Source organism: Tupaia chinensis, unplaced genomic scaffold, assembly GCF_000334495.1.
Source record: "Tupaia chinensis unplaced genomic scaffold, TupChi_1.0 Scaffold000159_1, whole genome shotgun sequence".
Classification (NCBI taxonomy): domain Eukaryota; kingdom Metazoa; phylum Chordata; class Mammalia; order Scandentia; family Tupaiidae; genus Tupaia; species Tupaia belangeri.
The window spans coordinates 7,991,322-7,999,389 of NW_006159630.1; positions in this window are offsets into that span (position 1 = coordinate 7,991,322).

Genomic DNA, 8,068 nt, shown 5'->3' on the forward strand with positions numbered 1-8,068 from the left:
GGCGGTGTTTCGGCCAGCTCCCGGGCAGCTGCGGGAAGCGGGTTCCTGCCCATAAACCCCAGCGAGTGGGAGTCGATGCCCTGCAGTCTGCTCATGGGGCTGCCACCGTTCAGTGCTGGAAGACCTCCTGCCTGTGGTTCTTCTGGCTCCAGCACAAGCTGGGACAGGTGCCAGCCCCCGGCACCGGGAGAACTCCCACCCTGGAGCCCTGGCCCCTGGCCCAGGACAGTTCCTGCTCAGCCCGGACAAGAGGAGGGGCCAAATTCTCCTCCAGGCCCTCCCAGGGTCTGGGTGAAGCCAAGAGACTGATCACCCCCGGGGTTTCTTTGCTGACTCTGCCATTGGTGACTGGAGAGTGAGCTTGCAAGGTTCATGGCACCCTCTTCCCCCCTACCCACCTGCCGACGGAGCTGCTAATAGTACTAACTCGCGCTGAGTGCCCTGAGGTGCCAGGCTTTCTTTCCGAGCTCACATGGATCCGCACACCTAACTCGCACAATAGCCCAGCAGGGTAGGTACCGTGACAGTCCCACGTGTGGGCGAGGAGAGCAACAGGTGCAGCTGCCGTTGGAGGCAGATGTGGGCTGGAAGCTCAGATCTGCCATTTAATAACCGTGGAAGTCAAGGTTCTTTATGAAAGAAAGAATAGCATGAAGGAGGTTAAATGAAAAAAGAGGTCATGGGGGCATTTGCTTTGGTAGCTGGAAAAGCTGTTAGAGTTGTGTGAGAAACGTGAGACAGAAGTGTCTCTAGATTCTTATTATTTATTTATTTATTTATTGAGAGGTTTTGCTACAGGGTGCCTGCGCTCACCAGAGAGACAGAGAGACAGAAACAGAAAGCGAGAAATCACCCCCCAGGGGGGCTGGCCACACCACAGTCCCTTCTCCTCCATTCTCCTCTCCGGATCTTGGGTATGCATGCACATGTGCCCGGTGTGAGGTTTAAACCCCCGGGCCTGGGACTTGCACCATGGTCGACTACATGGGAGTTCAGCGACATAGCCATTACGCCAACTGCTGGTCCCTAGACTCTTTTTTAGAACCATCTAGAACCTCCACCCCTAAGGTCTCTAGAGCCTTTGGGGCTGGAACAAGTCCTCACCCCATTTAGGATTTTATTCGTCATTATTTCTGTCCCCTTCCCTTCCCTTCCCTTCCCTTCCCTTCCCTTCCCTTTCTTTCCTTTTCTTTTTCTTTCTCTTTTTGCCAAAGGGTGTGAGCACTCACTGGAGAGAGACAGAGAGAGGGAAATGATAAATCACCCTCGGAAGGGATGGCCACACTGCAGTCCCTTCTCCTATAGTCTCCTCTTGGGATTTTGGGCATACACACGTGCCTGGCACGATTTGGGGCTCAAACCACAGTCATCTATGTGGGAGTCTAGCACCTTAACCACCACTCCACCTGCTGGCCCATACCTCTGCTGCTCTCTTCTTTCTTTTTATTAATCAGATTATTTATTTAGTACATGAATGAGCAAGACAGCGAGAGACAGAGGCATCCTTCCCAGGGTTTTGAAGCTGCAGTCCACCCCCAGCCTTCAGCCAGCCTGGATCATGAGCACATGTGTGCTGGTGCACTCAGGGAGGTCTGTGGACTTGAACCGGGAGCCTTACCATATGTGATTGCCTTTCAGAGCATCACGTCTTAGTGCTGTGCGCCATCTGGCCCTCCATCCGCTTTTCTTTCTGGTTGTTTTATAAGGCAGGACAGCCCAGAGCGTCAGCAGGCTGCCCGCGTTTGCTTCTGGCTTTGTGCTTGCTGGCTGGGTGACTTTGAGTAAGGGCCTCGGTTTCCCTGGGCCTCTCTTCTTCATCTGTAAAATGGAACAACGTCATAGGTTATTGTGAGGGTTAAATGAATGCATACACATGAAGCGTGTGCAGTCGGGCCTGGCCTTAGCCTGACCCCATCAGCCGAGACCAGTCTTCCCTTTAGTCCGGGAGGCAACCCTGGGAGGACTCTGATTGCCCACGCCTTCTATGCACAGGGAGATGAGGTACCAGGCTCAGGCCAAGAAGCTTGCAATAAACCCAGGAGGCCTCTGGGTGTCACCTGTCGGAGCACACCTTTGTGGGTTTCCCATTCTAGCCTCTCCCTGCCTCTGAGCTAGTTCATGAGTCTGCAAGGTGTACACACCCACAGCCTGCAACGCGGTTCTTGGCCACGGCTGTGCAAAGAATTTCTCTCTGGTGGCTCAGCTGACTACTCCCTTCCCGAAGGCAAAAGCCGGCTCGGTCTATTTGTAAATTCATTTCTGCTCCCCTTTACTCCGTATAGATGTGTGCCTTTCTGACTTCGCCCCTGGAATGCTTATACCATCTACCTTAACATTAAGCCAAAGAAGATCTTTAACACATGCCAAGTAGGAGAGTCAGGATCTTACTTTTCAAGGAAACAATCTTAAAATTCTCGTTGGTAGGAAAGTTTGCTAAACAGGCCAAAAAATAGGTACCGCGCAGTCTAGTCCCCTGGTGGTCTGACCCAGGTGGCTTTCCTACCTAGGCCTCAGCTTTCTCATCTTTCAAATGGGAATCACGTTACATACCCAGGAGGATGCATGAGTCTTTCTTTTCTTTTTAGAGAATTATTGGGACCAAGCAGGTGGCGTGGTGGTGAAGACGCTGGATACTCCTACATGGCCTACCAGGGTTTGAGTCCCAGATCTGGTGGCTTGCTTTCTCACTTCTTCTCTCTCTCATTCTCCTCTGCCTGTCTCTCTCTGGTCAAATTAAAAAGTAAATGAATGAAGAAATAGAATTAAATTATTTAATTTATTTGTTTGTTTTTTAATCTGGGTGAGAAACAGAGAGAGAGAGAGAGAGAGAGAGAGAGAGAGAGAGAGACAGAGAACAAGCAAGCCGCCAGATCCAGGACTCGAACCGCAGTGAGTCATGTGGAAGTCTAGCATCCTTAACCACCATGTTGCCTGCTGGCCCCAGGCATGAGTATTTCTAAGGCTGTGTAAACACGACACCCAGCACACACCTGGGCACACAGGTGCTTAAGAAGAGGAGCCGACTTGCAGGAGTGGGGCTGCTGCTGTTTATAATGAGCCTAGTCACTGGGCACTGCAACAGCGGGGTGGTGCCAGTGTGGACATGCGAGAGCATGATGGGAGCAGTGTGTGCTCCAGGGCAGGGTGGATGGGACGGGCGGTGAGCCCAGACCTCCTGGGCAGGACTGCCTGTCACTTCCCTGGGCACGAAAACTCCCTGTAGCTGTCACTGGGCTCGCCTAGCCCAAAGCTGCAAAGTGGGGACTCCGTGTGGTGAGTACGCATGGATGCAGAAGTGGCTTGGTTTGCTCTTGTCAGGACGAAGGAGGAGGACAGTCGTGGAGAGGCCAGGAAAAGAAGAGAGGGGCAGACCCGGGCGTGTCAGCCTGTTTCGGGGGAGCCCCGTGTTTCGGCCGGCAGACATGAACTTCTGGTTCTCTACGCTGTGACTCTCAGTTGGTCCTGCTTGCTCAGCTCGGACTGTCTCGGCCTGGGGAAACCTTGGCTGCGCTGTGAAACGGGGTCTGAGAGCCGCACCCCGACTCCCTTCTCAGACCGAGGACTAGCACAGAAATCCAGAGCAGGTTACTGAGCTGGTCCCCTCTGTTTCTGAGCTGCATCTGGGCCTCAGCCAGCAGCCAGCTCCCAGCTGCCTGGGGTTAGGGCTGGAGATGGCCACAGAGGAGAACCCAGGGAGAGGAGCGAATGTTCCACTTTTTGCATGCAAGATGCTATTTCCTGGGCAAACGATAGGAGGGAAAAGAGTTCCGGGCTCCTTAGTGCCCAGTTGGCTGGTCCAGACTGGCCTTGTTCTTAGCAGCTGCCTAAACCCAGGCCTTGTCTCTCGGCAGCAGGGGGAATGGCTGGCCGGAAGGAGAGAGGCTCTGCGGCCTGGGAGATGTGGGGCTTCTCCTATTTGCTTCCCCTATTCCCAGGTGAGCTTGGGAGGTGGGAGGTGGCTTTGGGACCCACTTTCTGAGGGTGCGGGTGGGGCAAGGGCTTGCCCAACTGCAGGTGGGGACGTGGCCACATCTCATGTGCTCCCCGTGCTTGGGCTGCAGGAGGCCAGAGTGTCCCCTTCCCCAGGTTGTCCTCAGTTTTCCTTGTTCAGCTTAGCCTAGGGCTGACTGAGTAGCTTGCTTACGTTGGCCATCTGGGGCGGATGGGGAGCGAGGGGATTCTGCAGAGGTCCTGGGGTGGGCCCTTGGGTGCGTTGAGGGAAGCCGTAGAGTCTTGAGCAATCTGAGAGAAGCCCGTTGTGACCTACGGGTGACAACTAAAAGCCAGACGAACCGACCAGGGACTTTGTCAGGCAAGACATGAGACTGAGGACATTACAAGGGGAAGGACAGTGGCCCTCCTGGGTGGAGATGGAGAGAGGAAAAGTGAGAAATCACCCCCTGGGGCGAGGGGCGGGGTTCCCATGCTGCAACCCCTCTTGGGATTTCGGGCATGCATGTGTGCCTGGTGTGATTCTTAAGCTGCTGGGTGCAAGCCTCAAACCATGAACTCCACGCCACTTCCCATGCCGAGGAAAGTTTCGTAAACGAAGAATGTTCACGTGTTGATGGGGTGCTGTGAACTGCTCAGCACCCTGGCTGCTGGCTCGGCATTTCCCAGGCCTTGAACTCAGAGCCCTCACGTGGTAGCAGGCTGCTCGAGGTTGGCTGTTGCCGGTGGAGAGATGGCTCGTGGTGTCCTGTGTGCTGTCAGCCTTTGCAGAGGGTGGGAGTTGGCTTGACTCTGAAAGTCTGCGCTGCAGCAGGACAGACAGAAGTTAGCCATCCTGAAGGACTTTCAGGCCGTTAGGAGTTTTTCTAATATTTTTGAGGGTCAAGAAGAGACGGATAAAGGGCAGCCAGCCTAGAAGCAGGGGCCCTGCAACGGCTACTTCGACCTGCAGCAGCTGACTCGGACCCTGCCAAGCATTTCTGCCAAGCATTTCTGACCTGAGACACGCAGAGCCATCATCAAACACCACTCTGCTCTCTGTCTCAGCGAGAAGGAGGAGATAGATAACCAAGAGGAGGAAGGAATTTGCTGTTTCCTAGTAAAGCCAGGTAAGGAGCAGAAAAGAGCAATTTCAGCCCAGCACCTCCGAGCTGCTGTTACCGCCGTCCCCCTCAAAGCAATCAGGGCTGCGAGGCCGAGTTCGACGGAGTGAACAGCGTTTCCGGGCTTTTCCAATTGAGGCGATCTTCTGTGAGGACTGGAGGGAAGGGGGAGATGAGGGGCGTTTGGAAACCGGCCACCTCTTTGAGAAGGTGGGCCCTTCTGGCTCCGGCAGTGCAAAGGCAGCTGCGGCAGCAGATGAAGGCTGTCGCGAGGCCGGGCTCAGGGGCACTCGCAGCCGGGTTGTGACAGGTGCCAATCAGCACTGACAGCCTCCGGGTTCAGCTGCCTGGCTTTGTGGTCTCTGAGTGGCAGGTGGAAGGGAGGGGAAAGGAAGTAGGGCAGGTGTTGCTCTCTGGAGGCTTTTGGCACCTGGCCTGGTTCAGCCCAAGCAGCTGTTTGGCCCTGGGCTGGTCACTGCCCTTCTCACAGCCTCACTGTCCTTATCTGATACAGGCTGGGGTGAGGAGCTAGACCAGGTGTTTTCAACCCTAGTGGGACTGGGGACTGGGGCCTGCTTTTGTGTAAATGTATTTCTTCTGTGAGCGAGAGACACAGAGAAAGACACACACCCACACAGACACACACACACAGAGGGAGAGAGAGACAACAGAGAGAGACACACAGAAAGAGAGAGAGAGAGAAAGAGAGAGAGAGAGACATGGGGAGCAAGGGAGGCACCCCAACAAAATCTTCATGCCATGTTCTCAACTCAAGGTGCGTGTGTGGTAGCTACAGGGAGAGCCCAGGACCTGAACCTGGGACTCTCCCAGCTAGGCCAGCATTGCAGAGCCCTGTGTTCCTGCTGCACCACCTGCTGACCCTGGCAGTGCTCATTCTAAACACTTCCTGGACCTTCCACATTGAGCTGAGAACCACTCCTGGAGTCTGTGCACCTGGGCTTCTTCCCAAGGACCTCAAAGCAGAACCAGGAAACAAAGGGACATAGACGATACCCTGGCTTGTCCTCTCCAGGGTTCCCAAGATCTCTCCACCAGGAGCAGTCAAAGACACTATTTTTCGTGTTGTTTTTGGAGTTTTGCCATAGGGCATCTGTGCTCACTGGAGAGAGACAGAGAGGGAAATTGAGAAATCAGCCCCCCAGGGGGGAGGCCATGCTATGCTCCCTTCTCTTCTATGCTCTTCTTGGGATTTTGGGCATACACACACACATGCCCAGCGTGATTTTCAAACCACTGGGTCTGGGACTCAAACTGCAGAGTTGGCCATGTGGGAATCCAGCACCTTGACCTCCATGCCACCTGCTGGCCCCCAGCCAGGACACCTTGAACGCCTGTAACTAGGTCATGCCATCACAGAAGGGGAGTCTCAGTAGGGCTTGCTGGTGGCTGGTCCCCTCTGTGCCCTGGAGCGAGGTCTGCATAGATAATGTGAAGGCCACAGGGGACCAGGGGACCCAGGCTGCATTCCTTTAGGGAAGTGTCCTCAGGGTCGGCTGGACGTGGGGTGTGTGTGTCTATACCAGGTCTATTTCCTCACCTGTGACGTGCTGACAGTAATCGTGCCTGCCGTGTAGGTGAGGGTGAGTGAAGTCCAGCCCGGAGTCCCGAGCAGTGCCAGGTGCGTGGAGACCCAGTTGCTGTCCTGTGGGCATGTGGGAGGGGCCTACGCTGTCCAGGAGGGCGAGGTTGGTCAGTGGGAGGCGGAGCCTGCCGCACCTGGTCACTGTCCAAGGCCAGGCCTGACACAGGTGTCCAGCTGTTTTCAGGTACAGGACAAAGACAGTGAGGGCAGGGGGAAGGCAGGCAGTTGCTCTTTTTGCTACTTCTAGAACCTGCCTAGTAGTAGACAGGGCCCAGCTACTTTAAGGTGGCCCCTCTGGGAGTAGAGTCTCCTAGAACAGACACGAACACGTGTGAGCTGCAGGAGGAGGGTCAGGGGGTGTTCGCTCCTTGCGTCTCCTCAAAACCGTGCCTTTGCCGAGGAAGTGAAATTCAATGTGGGATGCCATTGGAACCCCAGGGCTCGGCGCCTTTAAAAAATTGGAAACAGACCAGCAGGTGGTGTAGTGGTTAAGGTGCCAGACACCCACGTGACTAACTTAAAACTCTCGCCAGGCCCGTGTATGTGGGTGCCTAAAATCCCGAGAGGACAGTGGAGAAAGGATTGCGGTGTGGCCATCCCCCCTGGGGGGCGATTTCTCCTTTCTGTCTCTCTGTCTTTCACTGTCTCTCCAGTGAGTGCACACACCTTATAGCAAAAATCTCTCTAAAAAAAAAAACCTTGCAAACAACAGCTCTTTCTATTCCTTTCTTTCTTTCTCTGTCACATCAAAGCTATTTTGTTGGTATATGTTCAAAAGATGTTTTTTAATCTCCCAAATTACAGCTTGTCTGAATGTTCTTGTCATTGTAAATTGCAGATTCCCAAGCCGTGTTTCTCTTTTCTCTTTTCCTGTAGTCGATTTAACACTCCCTACCCCCAGGGCCTCAGTGGCGTTCAACCTGCTCACCTTGCACCTCTGTGGTCAAGTCTTGACCTGACCCCTGTTTCTCCCCAAATCTTGTTTCCAGTAACCTGCAGGAGGGTCAGCCTCAGACACCTGTTCCTGCATGGGGACGCTGTGACATCTCTGCGGCCAGCCATGGGGAGGCAGGCCCTCTGAGCGAAGCCAGGAGCTCAGTCCCTTTGGCTTCCCCAAGGGGGTTCAATCCCACAGCAGTTTGTCTGTTGGGGCCCCAGGGCTCCCCGACCTACCAGCAGCGCTAATCCCCAGGCCCAGGGCAGCCCTCCACCCTGGGCCACCCCAGTTCACGACTCATCCCACGCAGCCACTCGTACACGCTGGTTTCAGACAGACAAATGCTTTTAATGGCACGTAATCACTTTTCAGAAGTCATTTGATGCCACTAATCATCTTGGTAATACGCTGTGATGGAACGCACAGTGACATTGGGAACAGGACACACGGCGATGTGAGTCCTGGCACCTCCCC